The sequence below is a fragment of the Armigeres subalbatus genome, chromosome 3, assembly GCF_024139115.2.
Source record: "Armigeres subalbatus isolate Guangzhou_Male chromosome 3, GZ_Asu_2, whole genome shotgun sequence".
In the NCBI taxonomy this organism is placed as follows: Eukaryota; Metazoa; Arthropoda; class Insecta; order Diptera; family Culicidae; genus Armigeres; species Armigeres subalbatus.
Genome location: NC_085141.1, coordinates 304,165,298 through 304,189,561, shown reverse-complemented (window position 1 = coordinate 304,189,561; position 24,264 = coordinate 304,165,298). Strand labels below are relative to the sequence as shown.

The window sequence follows — 24,264 nt, the reverse complement described above, 5'->3', positions numbered from 1 at the left end:
TACATCAATTGAAATTCCATCAGATGCTTTCTTCTATCTATCCATTGGCAGCTCGTTAACCAGACGGACCTCTGCCTCTCGCAACAAATTCAACAAATTCTGCATGAACTCGTGGCAAGTACAGAGGTATATTCGGACTTTGAGTGGGCGAGTGATTTGCATCATCATTCTCCCCTTCCCTACATTGACTTGCATTCTGACGTGGCAGGCGCCAGTATGTCCTAACAAATGAGATCGCAGTACTTGTACATTGAAGATGTGTGCTAGTCCCAAGCAAACATCTGTTGGTTCCTGTGCAAGAACAGATGATCTGGTCATAATGGAGTAACAACTACGAGCAGTCAATCAAGCTCAAGCTCAAGTTCAATTACTAAATTGCTAATTGACCGATTAATGGTGAAATATATATTCAATCAACGCTGGATAGAATTGATTCGTTTGATCAATCAGTACATGGGATTTTTGATATAGGGCCATTTGCCTAACGCCATTTAACTGAATACTGAATAGTTGAAATTTTTTCCCTCATAAAAATGAGAAGTGCAAGGAATCAAAGGTCAGCGGCAACAATGTATCTTTTGCCGAGAGTTGAGCCAGTCAAGGGCTGAAAGCCTCTCTGATAAAGACAATAATAATAATACCTTTTGTCTTAACTAAGCTTGATGCTGGTTAACGTACCTTGCAACAACCCATCAGAACATGAACACAACATGAACAGAATCATTTGCTTTTGCTCCAATATTTCCGAGAATACGTTGTTATTTTATTATTCAAGGTTAGATATTCGGATATGAAATATAGAAAAAGCCTGCCGTAGCTTGATGGGCTACGACTCTTCGTAGAACCTACGCCGAATGGGTATCCTTCTCCACTGGACTCGATCCTGGGCCAATCGCTTCCGATCGCCTGAACATTACGCGCCCTCAGGTCCTCTTCAACTGCAAAAAGCCATCGTGTACGCGGCCTTCCACGAAGCCTGCGGCCTCTTCCGGTTCTCTACTAAATCTTCGCTGACGTTCTTCCGGCATTCGAACAGCAGCCAGCCCGTAGTCTGCCGTTTTGTATAAGCGATAATATTCAGCCTTTATACACCTGGTACAATTCGTGATTCATGCGACGTCGAGATACCGTTCTCCTGTTTACCGCCGAGTATTGTCCGCAGCCACCTTAGAGAGGATCGTAGTATGCTATTCAAGATAACGGACGCATAATTTTTCATCTCCCAAAATTTTCATTTTCTGTTTCTAACTGAAAAAATTCAAGAATCGAGCAAATAAGTATGCCAATACTCACACCAAAAACTTTGTATCTTTGAGAATCCTGAAATCTGATCAGGAGGAGCGGACAGGACGGTGGCAAAGTCGTTCGGATCAGTTTCGATCGAAGACTGGCTTCGGACGAGAGACCCTCTATTCCTGTGGTGTTCCAATTCATTAATCGAATTACTCGGTCAAGAAAGCATGAGTGACGGGTGGATTGAATTCATCAAAATAATACCCAGATGAGTGCGTTCAACCTCTGTATCAGAATTCTACTTTTGTATCGGTACATCGGCGAGTTTAGTCTGGTGCTCTGTTGGTGAGTTATGGGCGTTTCCACTTCTAGAAGGCATGTCTTGCCACCCGAGGTAAGTGGATTTATTTTCCAGTTAAACATGAGTGATCTAGTAATTGATGCTATATAAAGGGCTTTTGCCAAGCAATGAGCAAACGATGGCAATACATTGCTTTACTATGTTGAGGATATGATGCCGCTATTGAAGAATCGTCAATCATTGCTGGTCAAATTGATTTGTAACTAGCATGGCGTACAATTAAGCATCTATTTAATGGTCTACACAAGACTACTGGGCCTTTAATTCAGCACGACCTATCATTAAGTTACACATGAAAAATAATTCAATTGTTTTATTTCCTGAAGATATGGCAAGTTGGCAAAAGGCATTTAAGTTCGATTTCAAAATTAAGCATCTTCTTCGAAAACATATTTGTAGCGTAGTAACAAATAACTTCCACCATAACTGGTACCATATAGCTTTTCGTGAAAAGTTCCTTCTTTTAAAGGACCAGCGTCAGATGTCTTTCGTCGATTTCTGGCGTTTTCATACCGGTTATTAAATAGCTTTTGCACATATACGTTGGTAATTCATTCCATGCTTCCAAAACAAACAAAAGAGTTTGCGAAGTATTGTAAAATATTGCAGGCCAGTTTTCATTTCGGAGATTATTTTAAACAAAATATGAATATGCCATTATATTTAACAAAATGCCCACAAAATATTACACCATTTTCCTAGAATTGTCATAATTTAGTGTATATACCCCAATTGATTAGCAAATTCGGGAGCGATGCTGATGATGCCTCTACCGTTAGGTGTCGGAGTCAATAAAGCTATGAACAATTTTAGTTTCTTTTACTTTTCCTTATATGTTGTTTTTTAATGTAAAAGCAATTAGATATGGTTTCAAAAACATTATATGAATAGTTCTCAAATAACAAATTATTAACTTTTTATAAATAGACATGAGGACGTTTCTAATGAAGGCCTTTCTTTTTTGAATATAGGTTTTCAAAGATTGGTATCTGGGGAAAGCTAGACATTTTCACTCATAGTTTTCCGGAAAGCAGATTAAAAAAAAGTTCTTTCGTCCAAAATTAAATACAGATTTAAACCTATCAGACAGACTCATTTGCTCGAGAAAATATGGAGATGCTGTAAGTACAATATGGGTATAATTTTATTGTCTTATGAGTTTTTGCTTTTTCATCCCTTTTTTCTTTTTCTCGAGAGGCGAGAAATGGCGCTAAACCCTAGGCCTACATGCTGCATGCATAAGTATTCGTCATGTTTAATAGTAATCTATCAATTTATGCAGATACTTCGCCCGTCTTATATAAGCCTGAGCACTAGACTAAAACATGTCCCATCCCAAGACGTCGAGGACTTAAGGAGATATACATTAATCTTAGCAAAGTCACTCCAACGATTCGTCAATCATATTTTCCCGTAATGTGAAACGGTTGGTACGGCTGTCCGTTTCTTCCTTTCGTAGATTAAAACTCTTCGTTGATCATGTTATTTATTTCTAAATAATCTGATTGAGGGGAGTTATATCTCCCAAATTCAAAGCCTGCACGGTAGGCCTGGCCGTTTTAATACTTGTGTCATATTTATGATATGCTGCAAATATTAATGCAGACAAGAAAATGCTCAGGAACACAACGACATTTCCAGGATGCTTTCAATACTGGCTGTGCATGTGCTAAAGACAAAGACAAAGACAAGACAAGACAGGATAGATTTTCGGATATTTCCATAAAAGGCAGAAACTCAATTGCAAAATAATGCAAATAACGAGATGAAAAGTGGCAAGACGGCAGCGATATGCCAACATGGCAACATCATTTGCTTCTTTCTTGTAGCAATTAAATAGTTCGATCTTTGATATTGTAATTGTTATCTCCGAAAAAACAAAGCATTGTCAGAATGTTCCCTTTGCCGTTTATTTTGCATGCGCGTGAGTGAAGAAGCAAGAGATAAGCAAGAATAAATACCCTCATACCCATACCAGGCGGCGACGATCACGAAATCGTGCATCATAAAATAATGTATTGAAAAATCACATTCAATAAAGGTCAGAAAGGAGGCATAGATCGCATTTATTATTCAATTTGCATGTTTTGCAATTTGTTGAAAAATTAGGTAAAAAAAACATGTTCAAACCCCACTTATTTAACCTCAAGTTGAGATTAAACAAGGTAAAGAGAACGTCAAAGACGAAACACAAGAATTCACTGTGAAAAACGAATCCATATAGGTGACAGACACAAAGTACATTGTATAAAACGCATAACGCGAATCCATATAGGTGATAATTTGTTGAAAACCAAGTAAAACACATATTCACCCCACTCTTATTTAACCTTACGTTGAGATTGAATAAGTAGCCGATTCTCTCGGAGAAAAAATCAACTACGCCATAGCTCGGTTGGCGCATCGAGGAACTAAATACTGTGAAAAGTGGCCTGGTGCTTCAGGCTCCCGCCTTGGAGTTCTTAGACCCCCTAACCATTCATTCGAGGCACAGTAAGCATAAAGCCGCATCACACCGAAATTGGGGTCACCTGTAGTGGACTTTACCACTGGAACAGGAAATTCGTAATGTTATTCTTACAATTCTTAACCAGCTGCCGATACCACAGGCTATCTAGGCTGTTCGTAGAAGATTGACATTGACATTGCCCCAAAAACACTAATTACGTAAGCAATTTTCTGGGTTTCAACCCCCTCTCCCCATGTAAGATTTTCCCTACAAATCATTTTTATTTATATAAAGCGTAAGAAAATGGCAGACCCCTCCTTCCCCTTAGAGTGAATGGGGCATGCTACTAGTTTTCAATCGATCATGTGGCCTTATGAAAAAGCTTCTGCATATCAATCAGTGTCGATGATTCATATCTCTTCCTTTATGTTACCAGTGGAAAAAATATTGAAATTATTGAGATTCGTTTTAGTAGAACCCTTATTGCAAGACAAGTGAAAACGCACTCTTACCCCCGATGGGGTAAAAGTGCGCATCGATGAGGTGAAGTACGCATTTATCCAATCTATGCTGGTATATATTACACAAATAAGAGTTAATGCATTTATTTGATGTTTGAGCATATATTAGGAATGTTTAAAGATTACGTAACTCTTAAAGGGAGGGGTCCAAAAATTGCACTTTCATACGAACAACCATTGTTTTTATTATATATACAAAAAAATCAGAGGTAAAAATATATATCATGTTTCGCGTGGCATATACAAAGGCATTGTCCTTAAAGAAAGATCTAACAATCACGTAACGTAAAATTTGGCTATTTCATCACCCCTCCCCTATCTTACACTATTTGTATGAATCCTCTAAAATTATATGGATCGTTACATAATCACACCCTCCCCGCTAAACGTTGCGTAATTTATGAATGTTTCTTTTGATTAAATGAAATTATCATTTAGATGAAATTGTGTTTTCGTTCTATGTTTTGGTGTACAACAAGTCCTAATACAATTTCATTATTCCGCTTACATCTTTCTAACACATTCTTCAACTTATCCTAAAACTTGTGATAATTTCGAATTCTGTCCCTTTTTCTTAGTTGTGGATCTTTACGCTTTGGAGAATCTTATTTCGCCGGAGATACAGGTTTGACATCATACTGAAGATTCATTATCTACTCTTGCCCACCGTTTCCTGCATTACTTTTACCCCATTGGTGTTCTAGTACCACAAGTACTCTATACAATGGGTTATCAGAAATGGTATAATTTTCACCTGATTGAACTTGTATATGGTAATGAAATACTAGTTTAGATTCCAATTTATTTTAACATGACCAAAGAGTATATCTACTCCATATCTCCTTGTTGTTTATTCAAATCGTTTACAATTACACATGATAATAGTTGGCAAGAATACCTGTCAAACTGATGCAGTGTTGCTAGTTAATCTTTTTTATTACTTCAAAAATCGAAAACGTACTCTTACCCACGCGCACTCTTGCCTCTACTCTAGGTGCTTGTAATTGGTGTACGACCCCTAAGGAGGAAGAAGGTGGAAGAAATTATATAGAAGGAAAAGGAAGAGAAATATAGGAAGAAAATGGAGAAAGAAGAAGGAAGGAATAAGGATGATTTTCACTTCTCAAATTTCCTACTTCTCCCTGGTGCATTCGCTCGTGTTTCCAAGCATGCAGAACGATGGCGCATCATCCGTGTTTTCTGTTTTGTGCGGGCTGGCGAATGAATTAATTAGTGCACGTTTGGTCGTATTTGAGGTTAGAAACCGGTTCAATAGGAAGGAACGTGAGTGAATATTTTCGATACATAATTATCTCATCCCATACATCATCCTATAACTTACCGGAAAGAGCCTGAATAAATTATCCTCTATGACTAACACGATACCTATCCAGACAATCGTGCAGATGCAGAGGTATACTCGGTCTCTAGTAGCAACAAAGTCGGACTAACAATCCTTCCTTTCTACAATCCTTCCAGGGCTGACAATAGTCATCGTCACAGCACGAAATGCCACAGTAACGACAATTTGTAATTTGAGAACGAAGACAAAAGTACGTATAAAAACGTTATAAATGTTATCGATACATTTATGTCACCAAAGTTCCTACTATTCCCACTGTCTCACGCCTTGACTGACACTGAAGAGGACCTCAGTTGAGGTCGAAATGCGTATATGTAAAAGTAATACATCTTATGACATTGGAAACATTCCATTAAAAAGAGCTAAATAATTTATTTCTCCTACTATTTGTTTATTTGAGATGCCATTATGTTTTTATCCAGCTCTCTATAACGTCTATAACGACGTGCAATCAATTGTTTGAGAAGAAGTGACGATGAGATCAATCATAAATTTTGGCTGCGCGACTGTTCTGTGGTAGGCATGCGGCGCGAAGAACCGAATAGGTTTGTTATGTTCTAGGTGACTTATGAACGTTATAGACAGGCTGGATAAAAACATAATGGCATCTCAAATATAGAGCAAATAGTCCAGGAAAAAAATGTATTTGAAATAGCATCTATATGAAGAAAGAATAGAATCAGTCAAAAACAATATACGCTCTTCGTAAATTAGGTTTGGACGTCTTTTCCTATCTTATGAATCACGTTGCATGCCTTATAAACCTTACAAACATTGAAACAGCGTCGAGAGTTTTCAACGGTTTCATTTGTTAACGATATACTATCTCAACCTGTTGACTCACTGAAATTTTGTCGAAATTAAATTTTACACTCTTCTCAGCTACTTCGACATAGGACATTATTTTCACTAACCACCGCCGAACAAATTATACCAGGGGACACTCCAACAAATGATGGCTGTTTATAATCAACACTGCGAAGCTATTGACTTAACAATGTCTCAGTATAACATTAAACAATATTTTAAAAAACAAACATAAGAAATTCAACAATTTAAATTCATAATTACAAACAACTTTGCTAAAAAATATATATTTTTTAAGGTGAAGTGGGTTGATGCAAAAACAAAGCTTTGATAGTATTAATAATAAAACTTCCACATATACTGTAGTAGATATTGGTGTCGTATATTAGTAGGAATTGGTTCAAACGACCCAGCACCATCACGCTCACTCGATTCCGTCCCATTCGAGTCCCTAAAAACCGATTTGAACAAAAACTGGTTGAGCGAAACCGCTCAATTTGTAAAAACTAGAATGAAACTAAACCTTTTATTACACTGATTACGGCGCTTTCCTCCAAACGCTGGCGAAAAGAGAACCCACATTGCTGAAAGCAACATATCAGAACTTCAGTGAACGAAAACCGCACGCAGAAGATCCTGATTACGTAACGCAAATATGGCATTTATACTCACCTTATGTCACACGCTGAAAGTATCTGCCCTGGTACGAGTATAGACTAGACTGAACTAGAAGATCCCCTGTATGATAGATATCACAGACAAATTCTGGGTATTTTGTTGATGCACGTTCACTGATGCCTTCAGGAAGCCTAATTATCATGCGAAAGAATCGCAACCTCGATTAAAATCGACTCCAACTATTGGAACGACCATTCAATATGGATTGTCTATGGAGTTGAAGCTCTTAAATATTTCATCCCGTCATATGGTCTCCCCGCGCCATCGCAATGACGGAGTGCAGAATCAGAATAATGTTAAATTCAACCGCGCCATATCAACTGTCATACAAACCTGCGAACTGCGCGCGTAAGCCTATTCAAACCAGCCCAAACCATTGGATGACTTTATAATCATAATCAACTGAGCGTGGCGAACAAAATTATTAGCCACCCCTACTTATAGTTGCTGCTGCCGGTGCCGGTGCACCGCATGGTTTATTCGCCTCCGCGATCAGTTTTAATCGTTTTTCGGGCAAATCTAGCAGTTTGATACTAAGTTTCGGTTCAAATAGTCTGATTTCAAAAATGGTGTTTAATTTGCATTCTATCAACATTTCGGGCTCATATTGCGGAGAAGTGAGTAAAAACTTGATTTTTCAATGCCCTTGAGAAGAAGTGAAGTGCAGTGATGAACCCACAAATCGCGGACGCTATTAAATTGGCACGAACGTGCTAATTTGCTATACAATCCGAGCCGGAATAGTTCATTGAAGAAACATGTTCATTATCACGGGAAGTGGAAATATGCTGTGAACAGGTTAGTAATTTGAATAATTAACTTTTGTTCGATGCCGTTGATGCATTCAGTTTTGGTGGGAGAGTGCAGGGAGGTGTGGGGTTGTGCCTGGAAGGTCCGGTGCCATATTGCTGCCATCTTGGTACTCTTCAACTATGTCCTTAATGTTTTTATTGTATTTCATAATCTACTATAGCATTACAAGAAGAAAAAACATGATGGGGTAACATCACCAATAGTGGAGGTATTAGTAGATCCACAAAGAAATTTTTTTTTTTAAATTAAATGTATGGGAAATTGCTACACTTATATCTTAGTCAACAGATAAACTAATAAATTTATTAAAAACGAGATAGATGTCATTTAACATCAACAATTACCAAATATTGCTTGCACACTAATGTACATGTTCCTTTAGTGGTAAAATTAATTTTGTTCCTATAGTGGTGCTATCCATTGGTTTCTTATGAGGCTCCATACTATTGGTACAGGTTGCCACTATAGGTCAAGGGATTCAATTTTAAGAAAATCATTGTTTTCAATAGTTTTTCAAGCGAAATCTTAAGATAAGTTGCATATAACATGATATTTGAAGCGACGTAGCCTTGAAACCATGTGAGAGTGTATAATTATGCGATAAATCCACTATTGGTGCTACCTCCACTAAATGCAGTTACCCTATGTATTTGTACGTAGACTAGTCGGTTGACGAAATAAATAAATAAATAAATAACAGGAAGGTTAGCCTCTCCGGCAACTCCCTTCGTTACGAGGATTAATGCTTCAGAAATCGACCCTACGGAGTTCTTGGGTAAATAAAAAGCTTGAACGAATATGAAGAGATAGGTTTGATCCTCTTATATTGCATATATTAAGGCGTTTATTGTATACCGTCGCATATTGTTGTATTGTATGTAACTAATTGATCTGTTAAAATTCTTTTCTAGTTAAAAAGTATAAAGAAATTTTATTTCTCTTTAATTTTGTTAATCAGACAATACACGCACAATTTGAATTTTCAATAGCCTTATTTCATTAACCACAACAAAGTGTAGTTGAACATACTTAGATTTTGATTAGTTTTATTAAATACATTTTAACATTATTTTCAATGAAAAGAGTGTAAATTAAGCACGAAAATTCTCAACAAATCACAGGGCTTAAAATCAGTATTGTTCGATCTGGTATTATTTTTTTTTCCATTTTGAACTAGGAGAAGTTTGCTTACAATCACCATTTATTTATGAAATCTTCTTATGGAATTTTTAATAATAGGATCATTAAACATCTTGTGGTCAGTCGTTTTAAGAGAAATCGCATTTGTGTTATAATAACACGCCCTACAAAATGATGATGCGTGATAGTACCATATTGATGTATAAAGTCATCATCCTGGTATGATCATGGTTGTGGTATTGGTAGTAGCCTGGCGATCCACGATGTACCGTCGTGGGGAAGCAATGGGTCAAATAGGGTGAGAATGTGTCACTGTTTCAGCTACTTAGAATGATTGTAGAATAGATTGAATGCATCTGAGGGCAAGAAGATCAAAATATAAGAGACCTTTTGAACAATTTAATAGAATAATTAGATCCTAAAACTACAAAGATATATTCATGTATCAATCAACCATTTTTGGTATCATAACTGTATCAATCACAAAGAGAGATCCTCTTAGGAACATCATGGTTTGTCGTGATATGACCACTGTCTTTTAGTGGAGTGAATGGTTTGCAGATAAATCATCATCACCATGCCAATTTTGTTGCTATAGCACACATTCTAACTGTCACTATTACTCTATTCGAGAACTAAAATACTTGCCTTGCCTAATACCAACAATATTTAATTTTACACGACTGATATTACGGCAGACTATGAAGAATTATTAGGATTTGAGGTTGACCGATTCAACCTTCCATTAGACTTGGAAGAACCTAAAACATATTCAGCTCATAAAGGGATCAATTTCCCCCTATATGGGGATCAAGTCTCCTGCAAGTTTTGAAAATGCCAAAATTTCTATCTTTCAGCAAAATTGATTTTTTGGTAACTTTCATGAACATATAATTGCTTCCAATGACGTATTTGAATAGCTTATTAAATTCTTTATCAAGTCCATCAAGAAGCGTGCAAATCTATGCATGGTACATCGAGAAATATCCTAAACAAAAAGTGGGGATCATGTGTGTCCAGTTTCCCCTATAGGTGCATCATACAGTCTGCGTCTTGACTTCACAACTGTATATTATTTGTCAGAATATACCTGGAACATCGCCACGTATAATCGCAATTGAAAACGTTTGCCCTGAAGATGTTCGAAACCTATTTGTAATTAGGTTTTGTGGCTTATTAAAATCTCTTGATTTTTTTAAACGCTGTTTTGGAACGAATACCAAACTTCGTTTATATACATATTTGTTAAGATGGTACTTCAGATGGTAAAATTGTCTTAAGTACAATGATATATCCCAAAAAGTATATTTCTTTGCAGTGTTCGTACTTTTCGTTTGATGAGACGAAATCATGCAATTTTCTGGTCGATGGAGAATGTTTCGTAGTTTGTGGTGAAAAACATCTTTGAATCATTCCTTTTTTCTCTTGATTGAACCTGGGAGGCAAACGAAAATCGGATTTCTTGATGATTTTTTCTTCCGTTTCTTAATTTTGCTCCTTATTCTCTTTTCAGTCTTGAATAAATAGCACCATTCATTGTATTCAAACATTCATGATGCTTGAAATAGATTCTTTTTTTAATTCATCATGAAAAAGATACATCTCAGTATGTAAAACCCACTAAAATTTAACTCGGTTCAAAGTTGAACGGAACATACTACACATGCTACATGGTTGACATCTGCACATCACATGTTCTTGCCGCTGTCGGATCATTACCAAAATTCAATTCAGATCATAGTTATTGTCGATTTCTGGACAATTTCTGATCAATTTCTAGCTTCGGCTGGACATATACTAAAATTGGAACGATACAGAGAAGATTAGCATGGCCCTGCGCAAGGATGACACGCAAAATCGTGAAGCGTTCCACATTTTAATTCATTTGTTGATCAAAATCATTTATCATATCAGGGGAAGAGGAATTTAATTTCTTTTGCTCTTTTTTTCGTTTCAGAAAGCGAGCAAAGGCGCTTAAACCTAGGGTATTAGCCAGGGCAAGGCTAATACCTTCGCCCCATCCGAGGAAAATCATCGGCAAGGATAATGGAGTGACATAAATTTCTTAGCAGAGTCACTCCCAACGTATTTCCTAAATTTTCTATCATTTGCTTATAATGATACTCCTAAACCACATACCTACACCATCCAATTCCTTGACATCTATGAGGGCGTCGGTGAGTCGCTGGCCTCTCGTTAAGTAGATGTCATATCATCATTTCCTTCCCTTTCCTAGTAACGGAGAAGATGGGCGTGGCCGGCAATGATAGCTTTCATGTTTTATCATTTTGGACCCCCAATTGGATTTCCATTGAATCCCAAATGGAAATCCATAAGCAATTGGGGTAAGAAAGATAAAGAATATACATGACAACTATCAGTATGCAATCTACGAAATACTCCGTTACAACGCAACGCAACGCAACGCAATAAATCTCATTTGGCACCAAAAATTGAAGCATCATACATCAAATCTGATTGATTACTTTTCACGATGATTATAAATAAATATTTCATTTCAATATATGATTATGACATTTGATGGTTTCATGTACAATAAACTTTAATTTGTTTTGTTGAGACTGAACGTATTTTATTAATTCATGTGAATGTTTGCATAAAGCTAGATCTAGGGATTTCCGCAGGCATTAAGATTAAGTGGCTTAGAAAAGGTTTCAAATAAGGCCAACTGTCTTTTATCTTCTTCTTCTTATTGGCATTACATCCCCACACTGGGACAGAGCCGCCTCGTAGCTTAGTGTTCATTAAGAACTTCCACAGTTATTAACTGCGAGGTTTCTAGGCCAGGTTACCATTTTTGCATTCGTATATCATGAGGCTAGCACGATGATACTTTTATGTCCTGGGAAGTCGAGACAATTTCCAATCCGAAAATTCCCTAGACCGGCACCGGGAATCGAACCCAGCCACCCTCAGCATGGTTTTGCTTTGTAGCCGCGCATCTTACCACACGGCTAAGGAGGGCCCCTGTCTTTTATAATAGTTTACAAATAGATTACGAGAGGTTTTTGGTGCCGAATTCGTATTCATGTTTTGTCATATTCTGATCTTAAAACCCGTCTTGCATTTACCGGCTTCAAAACCATTTCAAGAATGGGCCAACTAGGCAGATACTACTCACCAAAAGGTTTTGGTGTTAGCAATAAAGAATAAAATATCTTGACTATGGTTTTATTGCTGTAGGATTCAAATACTCTTGTAGTAAATCATAAATCTTAAAATGTTACTTGGGATGTTGTATGCTGTGCCAATATGGACTAGTTGCTACAATACCAAAAACAAGGCATTTCAGAGGATTCAAAATAAAATTTTGACAATGATTCTGAAGATGCCTCCGTGAACTTCATAGAATTTCTAATATTGAGACATTGCAACAACTGTCCAACAAAATAAATTCCAATTTTAGACAAAAATCGTTGCAATCTTCTATTGCAACGATCAGCTCCTTGTACCTTTAGTATAAATTAAGTTAATTTAGTTTAAATATAAACATTGTAATTCCTACATGGTTCAATTCAACCAGAGGAAAAATCCTAACTGCCAGATGCTATTGAAATATATTAATAATACCTAACTAAAAATGTAACATAGCAAATAAGCAATTAAGCAATTGAGAAAACACGGAACACCTAGTCTAAGAGATGAATGGATGTATAAGATAATTCGCGAATAAAATTAGTTAAAAAAAAGTTTTAGTATCGTATCATTTGTTGCCAAGAGTCGATATCGAGTCTTATAACATCGACGCCTGGAGGGTCCACTGTAGCTTGTAAGATAATTGAGTGGAATCCTACCAGCTCGATTTAACTAGCTGGAATGTTTAGTGATGCACGGATATATCATTCAGGACTTGCATTACACAATAAGAAAAAGAGGAATATTTGCTCGTCTTCTTAATGGATGCAAACGCTCACCTTCTCGACTCCATGTTTCATTGAAAACAAAAAATCTTTTTCAAACGATACTTCTTCCATTTCCGGTAGCCTACACCTTTGGGAAAATCCCATATTATCACCTTAAGGCTCAACAAATTATACATATCTACACATGTAGATATGAACAACAAATTATTTACTAACGTTCCACCCAATTGCTCTCAGGGGAAGCAAATTATACATTTTCATCCATTTAGCCTAGATCCGAGTGCTTTAACCGTCTCATTAATCCCGAGGAGGTGGAGTTGTTTGACATAAAACCAGTTTGGAACGCGCGCTTTGTGTTTTTGCTAATTGAATTATGTGATTAGCTGCAAACCGGTAGCATTTCCGGTTGTGTTCGTGGAATAGTTTACGCGGTTTTTTTTTAATGTTTGGAATTCATTGAATTTGTGGTTGAACGCAATATAAGTCGTGTCGGTTGACGTTCTTGGCAATAAACGAGAGCAAGATTGATATCTTTGATATCTTTTGTTTGTAAAACTAATGCTTCACAATTGTGTCATTTGAGCAAAAAAATAATCATGAGTTCTTCATTGTCTGTTAGAGAATATCTGATAATCGAGCCTAAAGGTTAATCGCGCCGGAACCAACTCGTCATAGTGCAAATTAATGATTACCTTTTTAGAATGTACAAGAACAGCTATTGACCTCGAGAGCTGTAAAAATTTAGCATTTTGCATTTCACCACACCAATTATCACACATTCGTATATTAATTTTCTTACTTAAATCTGGATAACTAGATACCAAACGTCCATAAATCACAAACGTTGCACGAGCGAACAGAACGGGTCGGGAGCGTTCAAACGGAAAGACACATCCATCTATCGGAGATTTCCGGCCTCGGCAGCGATGTGTCGATTGACTGGTTCATCTTTCTTTCTCTGAAGACTCCGAAACCGTTATTACTTAAATATGTTTCACATCTTCCGAACGTAGCAGTTAAGGGCAATGCGCGGTAGCTCAAAGCATTTGTATAGATTAGCACATTATGGATGTGAAAACAACAAGCATCGCAGAGCCGTCAGCTGATGAATGTAGTACATGCATATGAAGCCTCTGCTGAAACAAGGGCGTTGATATCTCATCTTTTGAATAAACGTATCAAAGTGAAGGTTTTTTTGCTCTGTATCACCTAGTTGCGCAAGTTTCTATTTAGCTCATGATAAATCACAAAGATTATCACACTAATGCAACGACGATAATTTTCTTCTCCTGAGAACTTACACCCTTATTCCAACAAAAGAGCCCATACATGTATCCCAAGACGATTTATTTGGTTCAAGAAATAACAACTTTGACTTTAGTAGCAACACCAGCAGGAGAAAAAGATTGCTTACTTTATGAGTCGATTCGAACGGGATGTGGGTCGCTGTTGTGAATCGTTTGTTGGACACCCATTGCTAGTAGCATAACAACTAACAAAGTGGTTTGTAAGCTTTCAAATGACCTTCGGAAGATGCTTGTGCGGCTGATTAGTGTCGACCGCCGCACGGTGCCGGCCAAACCATAAATGGAAGAGTCAATGTTTGGTAATTTAATTATGAGTTGGAAGGTGTTGCTTAGTAGTTGATTCAACAATACGGGTATTAACTAAGATGAGGGTGGCGTAATCCATCTAGTGCGGTATTTATTCTGTAAGTTCTTTCAGATACGTGAGTATCTTTAATATGTTTGTCATAGGATGATTCTCGAGTCCGAAGAATGACTGGGAACTGAGAGTAAACAACATCTTCAACATTGACAAAAAGCTCAATGTAACACACACGCTTGCAAATATCTAGCTAATATGAATAAATGTGAATACTAAGCGCTATCCACATATTAATGTCCTTTCGTATATGCTTCTGAACCGAACGAGAAAGGCACCATCACCGCTAAGTAGATTATTTATAGTACCAAAAAAATCACTACACACCAAATTTTATTCTTATTATCCAGTAATTTTAATTACTGAACCATTCATTAATTTGCTGGGGTACAGCATTTCTTTTGATTGTTAGCTGAAATACAGTTACATTCCTGTTCCTTTCCTTATCCTTTCCTTATTCTTTCCTTATCCTTGCCTTTTCCTTTCATTTTCCCTTCCTTTTCCCTTCCTTTTCCTTTCCTTTTCCTTCCCTTTTCCTTCCCTTTTCTTTTCCTTTTCCTTTCATTTTCCTTTCCTTTTCCTTTCCTTTTCCTTTCCTTTCCTTGTCCTTTCCTTATCCTTTCCTTATCCTTTCCTTATCCTTTCCTTATCCTTTCCTTATCCTTTCCTTATCCTTTCCTTATCCTTTCCTTATCCTTTCCTTATCCTTTCCTTATCCTTTCCTTATCCTTTCCTTATCCTTTCCTTATCCTTTCCTTATCCTTTCCTTTTCCTTTCCTTATCCTTTCCTTTTCCTTTCCTTTTCCTTTCCTTTTCCTTTTCCTTTCCTTTTCCTTTCCTTTTCCTTTCCTTTCCTTTCCTTTTCTTTTCCTTTTTCCTTTCCTTTTCCTTTCCTTTTCCTTTCCTTTTCCTTTCCTTTTCCTTTCCTTTTCCTTTCCTTTTCCTTTCCTTTTCCTTTCCTTTTCCTTTCCTTTCCTTTTCCTTTCCTTTTCCTTTCCTTTTCCTTTCCTTTTCCTTTCCTTTTCCTTTCCTTTTCCTTTTCCTTTTCCTTTCCTTTTCCTTTCCTTTTCCTTTCCTTTTCCTTTCCTTTTCCTTTCCTTTTCCTTTCCTTTTCCTTTCCTTTTCCTTTCCTTTTCCTTTCCTTTTCCTTTCCTTTTCCTTTCCTTTTCCTTTCCTTTTCCTTTCCTTTTCCTTTCCTTTTCCTTTCCTTTTCCTTTCCTTTTCCTTTCCTTTTCCTTTCCTTTTCCTTTCCTTTTCCTTGAATGAGGAAAAACCTATTTTAATATTATCGTGAATTTCCTTGAAGCGTGTGTACGCTTCTTTCAAAGTCGTCATCATTAATCGTTTTTGGATTGCTTGACGCTTTGCATCTTTTTTTACTGATACATAATCTTTTTGACCAGGCATAGCTCGACTTACTTCATCATCTTCAAAATATTGAACTACTATTTCTTTTGTCTCATCTGTTAATGCAGTACTAGACCTAGTATTTTTGGTTGAAAGACAGTTATTCTTCAATTGTTTTGCCTCTTTTTACTGTATTTCTATTGGTTTTGAACTCATCAATGGCATCCTGAATAGACCACGAACTTGGCAGCATCGACAAAATCAATAATTTTTCTTTCCTTGTCGTGGCTGCATTCGAGAACCTTTCCTTCATATTTATAATTACCTCATCGTAGTCTGTATTTTCCACATCATCAGGTCCCTAATTTGAAGAGGTTTCTTCGTACAGCTTCGTTTATTTCACGGTATTTTTCTCCGGGTAATAAACGTAGTCCATCTTACTCCATTTAATCAGGTCACTTTTATCCCAGCTATGCCCTCGTTAAAGCGTTCGATGTTGACCTTTTGGATACACTCATCTTCCGATTGATTTGTTGAAACAGATTTCGCTGATGGTACGGTGGCAAGGCTCTCAGCACTTAATACTTCTGGTAATTCCTCAGTTGTTGTCGATACATCTGGCAATTCCTCAGTTGCTGTCGTTTTCGAACTTCCTGCGCTCTGCTCAACCGATGATATACAGATTGCTCTTTTGTCAACGTTTAGACGGCAGGACGTGCAAATGCGTAAATTTGTATTCAATGTGGACATTGGAGCATAACCAGTCGCTTTCAGTTTATCTATGGTGCTTTCGGTGAGATTTCGTAACTCTTTTGAACACTTTTTCCATCAAACGGCCTACAACAACAGTTGAGAAAGCGGCTACTCATGTTGTTCGTAATATTTCAATAAACAAAATCACTTTTAAGTTTTTACTGACTAGTTTGGTGTCATTTGCTTGACTGAAGAAAAAAATTACTATAAGATCTTTAACAACCTTAGTAGTAGTAATTTTTTGCTTTTCGTGAAACATTGTCATGGTATGTACCTATCATGCATTTGTTGTTGTTGAAGATACCCGTTTCCTCCGATCATAAAGTCTATTCTCTAAGAGGTATATTTTTGCAGGTAAACTATAGACGTACACGTGTATATAAATCTTTGATTTTGCAGCTTTTGTCTTAAAAATAACATTTCTGATATGTTTCTATCAACGTTATTATCAACAGGTTTCAACACTATTAAAAGAATTTTTCGCCAGTCACGTGCAATGAAAATTATGACACTATCAATACTTTTGATCACAACACTGGATCGTGTCTAAGTTTCTTATAGATGCTATGAATAATTAAATCAAAATATCATGAAAACAACTTGTTTAAATCACGTCCCTTAACAATAAAATCTGCATCAAACTGCAATTCTCGAAATAACTTACACAGAAAAAAATTTTTTTACTAAATGTGAAAATTGTGAAATGTTTGAAATGTCATAACTTTTTTGTTTATTAGTTTACCATCACCAAATTTTATGGTAGATAGCTAATATAATGGACCGTTTTCCTAAAAAATTACGTTCGAAAAAGATAGGGTTTTGAGATATTTGAGTTTTTGTGACAAAAATGATATTTTTAAAGGCAAAAAAAATTTTTTTTTACTGTGCACATTTTCTTAAGAATCACCATTTAGTTGTCTAACTTTGCTGAAAAAATCATAACAATCGAGCAGCTTTTTAAATATTTTTGAACCATTTTCACATACACCCTTTTGAAAAGTTAGTCGTGACTCAATATGAAGATTTGATATCGAAAAATGACGATTTAGATGAAATTGAAAAACTGTGCAGAGTTTCAAATATTTTCGAAATGGTCGCTCAGGATCGACTGACATGCCCCCGTGGAATGCCTCTTTCCTTTTCCTTTCCTTTCCTTTCCTTTCCTTTCCTTTCCTTGCTTCCTTTCCTTTTTTCCTTTCCTTTCTTCCTTTCCTTTCTTCCTTTCCTTTCTTCCTTTCCTTTTCCTTTCCTTTTCCTTTCCTTTTCCTTTCCTTTCCTTTTCCTTTCCTTTTCCTTTCCTTTTCCTTTCCTTTTCCTTTCCTTTCCTTTTCCTTTCCTTTTCCTTTCCTTTTCCTTTCCTTTTCCTTCCCTTTCCTTTCCCTTTCCTTTTCCTTTCCTTTCCCTTTCCTTTCCCTTTCCTTTTCCTTTCCTTTTCCTTTCCTTTTCCTTTCCTTTTCCTTTCCTTTTCCTTTCCTTTTCCTTTCTTTCCTTTTCCTTTTTCCTTTCCTTTCCCTTTCCTTTCCCTTTCCTTTCCCTTTCCTTTCCCTTTTCCTTTCCTTTCCTTTCCCTTTCCTTTCCCTTTCCTTTCCCTTTCCTTTCCCTTTCCTTTCCCTTTCCTTTCCCTTTCCTTTCCCTTTCCTTTCCCTTTCCTTTCCCTTTCCTTTCCCTTTCCTTTCCCTTTCCTTTCCCTTTCCTTTCCCTTTCCTTTTCCTTTCCTTCTTTTTCCTTTCCTTTCCTTTCCTTATCCTTTTCTTTCCTTTTCCTTTTCCTTTCCTTTTCCTTTCCTTTTCCTTTCCTTTTCCTTTCCTTTTCCTTTCCTTTTCCTTTCCTTTTCCTTTCCTTTTCCTTTCCTTTTCCTTTCCTTTTCCTTTCCTTTTCCTTTCCTTTTCCTTTCCTTTTCCTTTCCTTTTCCTTTCCTTTCCTTTCCTTTCCTTTCCTTTCCTTTCCTTTCCTTTCCTTTCCTTTCCTTTCCTTTCCTTTCCTTTCCTTTCCTTTCCTTTCCTTTCCTTTTCTTTCCTTTTCCTTTCCTTCCTTTCCTTTCCTTTTCCTTTCCTTTTCCTTTCCTTTTCCTTTCCTTTTCCTTTCCTTTTCCTTTCCTTTTCCTTTCTTTTTCCTTTCCTTTTCCTTTCCTTTTCCTTTCCTTTTCCTTTCCTTTTCCTTTCTTTTTCCTTTCCTTTCCTTTTGCTTTTCCTTTCCTTTTCCTTTTCCTTTCCTTATCCTTTCCTTTTCCTTTCCTTTTCCTTTCCTTTTCCTTTCCTTGTCCTTTCCTTTTCCTTTCGTTTTCCTTTCCTTTTCCTTTCCTTTTCCTTTCCTTTTCCTTTCCATTTGCTTTCCTTTTCCTTTCCTTTTCCTTTCCTTTTCCTTTCCTTTTCCTTTCCTTTTCTTTTCCTTTCCTTTTCTTTTCCTTTTCCTTTTTCTTTCCTTTTCCTTTCCTTTTCCTTTTTTTTCCTTTCCTTTTCCTTTCCTTATCCTTTCCTTTTCCTTTTCTTCAACATTAATTAAAGTAATCCCAAAAACAAAAAAAAATCTGATGGAATTTTTAAAGAAATTTATTTCCGAAATTATTTCCGAAAATAGTTTGGACTTCCCAAGGATTCCTGCAAAAATTTCTCCTGAAACAAATTCTACATATATTGAATTGGAAATTGCTTTACGAATTATTTTAGGAATACCTTCGGAGATTAGAATTCGAAAAATTCGTTCAGGAGCATATGAAGGTATTCCTTCGAGAATTCTACTAAAAATTTCACCGGAAATTCCTTCAAAAATCCATACAAAAATGGAACAAACCCTTGTTTTGACTCTGGATTTGAGACTCGCCAAAAAAAATCCCAATGTATCGAGATTGCAGTCGATCTATCATAATACTTCTTCGGATCGTAAATTTCTTCTCTCTCCACAAGGAATTTCTTCAAAAATCCTCCTCAAATGAATCTAGAAATACCTTCAAAATTTCCTTAAGTAATTCTTACCAAAATTCCTTCAAAAATTTGTCTACGAATTCTATTAGAAACTACTCCGGAATTTCATTCAGGAATTACTTTAGCAACAGTTTCAGAAGTTTTCCAGGCATTCCATTAAACATTCCATACCCTCAGCTCCCGTAATTCCGCCAGAATTTCCTTCTAGAATTTCCGAAGGAAATCCGAGTTGTCAGGAAATTACTTCGGAGATAGATCTAGAAATTATTTTGCAAGGGCATCAAAATATTCCTTCAAAAAGTCCTATACGATAATCTAAAAAAATCCTCAGGGAATACTTGCGTCTTGAGAATTTTGTCGGAAATTCCTTCCAAGATTTCTTCTAAAATTCCTTCGCAAATTTCTTAACGGGTTCTTTAAAAAAAATCTTCGGTAATTCTCTTAGAAATCCCAAAGTAAATTCCCTTGAAAATTTGGTCGATTTCCTATGAAAAATTCTTTGGCAAAACCTACGGAAATAGTTTCAGGAAAACCTTCAGATATTCCCTTAGGAAAATTCCATCGGAAATTTCTTCACGATTTCTTTTGGAAATTACTTTAGAAATTTCTGTGGAAATCGGTTTAGCAATTCCTCCGAACTTGTTTAAAAAAAATTGTTGCAGCAATTATTTCAGCATTTTATAAAGAAATTTTTCCAGTATTCCTTCAGAAATCCCTTCGGAAACTCTAGGAAGAAATCGTTTTCGGAGTTCCTGCGAAATTTCTTCAGAACTTCCTTCGGACATTCCTCCGGAAATTGAATTAGAAATTCCTTAAGGCCTTCGGACTTTTCAGAGAATTTTCCGATGGACTCCCTGGGCGAATGTAAAAAGGAATTCCTAGCATAATTTTGTAAATTATCCCTGGAGTTAATTCCGGGAGGAGTTCTCAAAAGAATTTCTGAAGGATTATCTAAAACATATTCCGAACATATTATGAAATCAATTTTTATTAAACAATTTCTATAGGTATTCCTGAGGTATTTCCGAAGAAATTTTCAAAAGAATTTCTAAAACAATTTCTGAATAAATACCTTAAAGAATTCGTGAAGGAATTTTAGAAGAAACTTTCTTGGGAAACTATTTAAATATAGAAAATATCTGCAATCAAAATTCTGTAATATTTGTATGAATGTATGAATGTATGAATTTTCGCTTGACTGATTATAGCCTCCAATTATAATTCCTACTGACGCTAAATTATAAATTAATCAATTACGCCAAACATGCTGGTGCCCCATCATTACACTATTGGGAAAATGGTGGCCAAAAATCTTAAAATTGACTTGCTTTGAATGACGTGTCTTGTATACTATTCAATGGCCAGGCATCAGACTTAGGAAAATAGTAAAAAATTTAGGAAAAATGCATTTCAAACAAATGCAATTTTTTTCTAAACTTTAAAATGTGTATGTTGTTGAGGTTACAAGGTTAAAAAAATGGGCAATTATTGAAAAATATGTTTTCGCAATTGGGGGAAGGGTTGAGGTTTGGTAGACAAAATTGTCTTCACCAAAATACCTGATTAACAAAACAATACTTTTATACAACATATTTTTGAAAATGGGGAAGGGTCAGATCTTAGCTAAAAGAGGAAGGAGCTTCCACCTCCACCTCTCCTATTTAATCTTATGCATAGCAACCTTATTCTACTTTTGATTTGCATTTGAACTGCCCCTAACGTTAGAACAAACGTTCAAGTTTATTGTTCTGGGTTAAATAATAGTTCTTCTTCCGGATGCGATAAAACCACATAAATATGACTAATTTTGTGCTAAATGATCATGGTTTTGGCTGAAAAATTGCACAAAAATTAGCAAAATTTTTGCTAGGCTTCAGCAATAAAAAAATGTGTTTTCAGGCATTTATACTCATCTGATTTGTTAGAAATAAGTTATAATAGGGTTCTTGTAATGAGTATATTAATTGTGAATAATGGGCCTATTCACCTATCCACTTACTTTATACTTTGCTTAAACGTAATTTACCTTTTATGTCGCTCGAGAAAGGCACTAACACCGAAAGGTGGATTAATCAAGGTTTAATTATGCCAAACGAAATTTTGTTTCAAACGACTTATGCGAAATTACTTTAAATTGCTAATTGTAGCGGGCTTGGTAGTCATATGGCTACTGCTTCTGCCTCATACGCAGGAGGTCGTGGGTTCTATCCCAGGTCCGTTCCATTCTCCAACTTTATATCTTTCTCTATATTTCTCATGTTCTAGCAATCGCTAGAACTGGAAATGGACTTCCATACCGTTTCCATTACTGTTCCTAACCTTAAAATTTGAGTATTCTAACAGTAATCTGCTAGAATTGGAAATGAAACTATAGAGCTTGTTTTCTACATCCAATTAGAAATTCCATCAGATGCTTTCTTCTATCTATCACATTGGCAGCTCGTTAACCAAGACGGACCTCTGCCTCTCGAACCTAACCCAAAAATTCCAACAAATTCTGCATGAACTCGTGGCAAGTACAGAGGTATATTCGGCTTGCAGTGGGCGAGTGATTGCATCATCATTTCCTCCCCCCCTTCCCTACATTGACTTGCATTCTGACGTGGCAGGCGCCAGTATGTCCTAACAAATGAGATCACCAGTACTTGTACATTGAAGATGTGTGCTAGTCCCAAGCAAACATCTGTTGGTTCCCTGTGCAAGAACAGATGATCTGGTCATAATGGAGTAGCAACTACGAGCAGTCAATCAAGCTCAAGCTCAAGTTCAATTACTTTAAATTGCTAATTGACCGATTAATGGTGAGAAATATAATTCCAATCAACGCTGGATAGAATTGATTCGTTTGATCCAATCGAGTAAATGGTATTTTTTATAAAGAGTCATTTGTCTGGATGCTGAAATTTGTTCCCTCTCAAAAAGTGAGAAGTGCAGGGAATCAAAAATCGAGCGGCGCCCAACAATGTATCTTTTGTCGAGAGGTGAGTGCCATTAACTAAGCTTGATGCTGGTTAACGTACCTTGCAACAAACCTTCATCAGAACATGAACACAACATGAAAAGAATCATTTTTTGCTTTATATGCTCCAATATTCCGAGAATACGATGTTATTTTATTATTCAAGGTTAGATTTTCGAATATTAGAAATATAGAAAAAGATACTAACTTACTTGATACTTGATGGGCTACAGCTCTTCGATGAACCTACGCCGAATGGAGTATCCTTCTCCACTGGACTCGATCCTGGGCCAATCGCTTCCAGTCGCCCTGAACATTAAGCGCCCTCAGGTCCTCTTCAACTGCAAAAAGCCATCGTGTACGCGGCCTTCCACGAAGCCTGCGGCCTCTTCCGGGTTCTCTACTAAATCTTCGCTTGACGTTCTTCCGGCATTCGAACAACGTGACCAGCCCACCGTAGTCTGCCGTTTTGTATAAGCTTGATAATATTCAGCCCTTTATACACCTGGTACAATTCGTGATTCATGCGACGTCGCCAGATACCGTTCTCCTGTTTACCGCCGAGTATTGTCCGCAGCACCTTAGAGAGGATCGTAGTATGCTATTCAAGATAACGGACGCATATTTTTTCATCTCCTGCCAAAATTTCAAATTTTCTCTGTTTCTAACTGAAAAAATTCAAGAATCGAGCAAATAATTATGCCAATACTCACACCAAAAAACTTTGTATCTTTGAGAATCCTGAAATCTGATCGGAGGAGCGGACAGGACAGTAGGCAAGGTCGTTCAAGGATCAGTTTCGATCGAGACGTGGCTTCGGACGAGAGACCCCTCTGTGAATTCCTGTGGTGTTCCAATTCATTAATCGAATTACTCGGTCAAGAAAGCATGAGTGACGGGTGGATTGAATTCATCAAAAATAATACCCAAGATGATGCGTTCAACCTCTGTATCCTTCAGAATTCTACTTTTGTATCGGTACATCGGCGAGTTTAGTCTGGTGCTCTGTTGGTGAGTTATAGGGCGTTTCCACTTCTAGAAGGCATGTCTTGCCACCCGAGGTAAGTGGATTTATTTTCCAGTTAAACATGAGTGATCTAGTAATTGATGTATGCCATAAAGGGCTTTTGCCGCAAGCAATCAGGCAAACGATGTCTGTTGCTACTATGTTAGGGATATGATGCCCGCTATTGAAGAATCGTCAATCAGTGCCGGTCAAATTGATTTGTAACTAGCATGGCGTACAATTTAAACATCTATTTCATGGTCTACACAAGACTACTGGGCCTTTAATTCAGCATGACCTATCATTAAGTTACACATGAGAAAAATAATTCAATTGTTTTATTTCCTGCTAGAGAACAATGTAA

At 36.7% G+C, this 24,264-nt stretch overlaps 1 protein-coding gene and 1 non-coding gene across 4 annotated transcripts in view; one reads left to right on the top strand and one right to left on the bottom strand.

Annotated features, from left to right (window-relative positions):
* LOC134225065 (formin-J-like) overlaps positions 1 to 24,264 on the bottom strand; it is a 455,409-nt gene that overhangs the window by 337,206 nt on the left and 93,939 nt on the right. The window lies entirely within an intron of this gene.
* LOC134228226 (U6 spliceosomal RNA) lies at positions 11,141 to 11,244 on the top strand. The gene has a single exon (XR_009983889.1). It is a non-coding gene; the product is annotated as a U6 spliceosomal RNA (small nuclear RNA).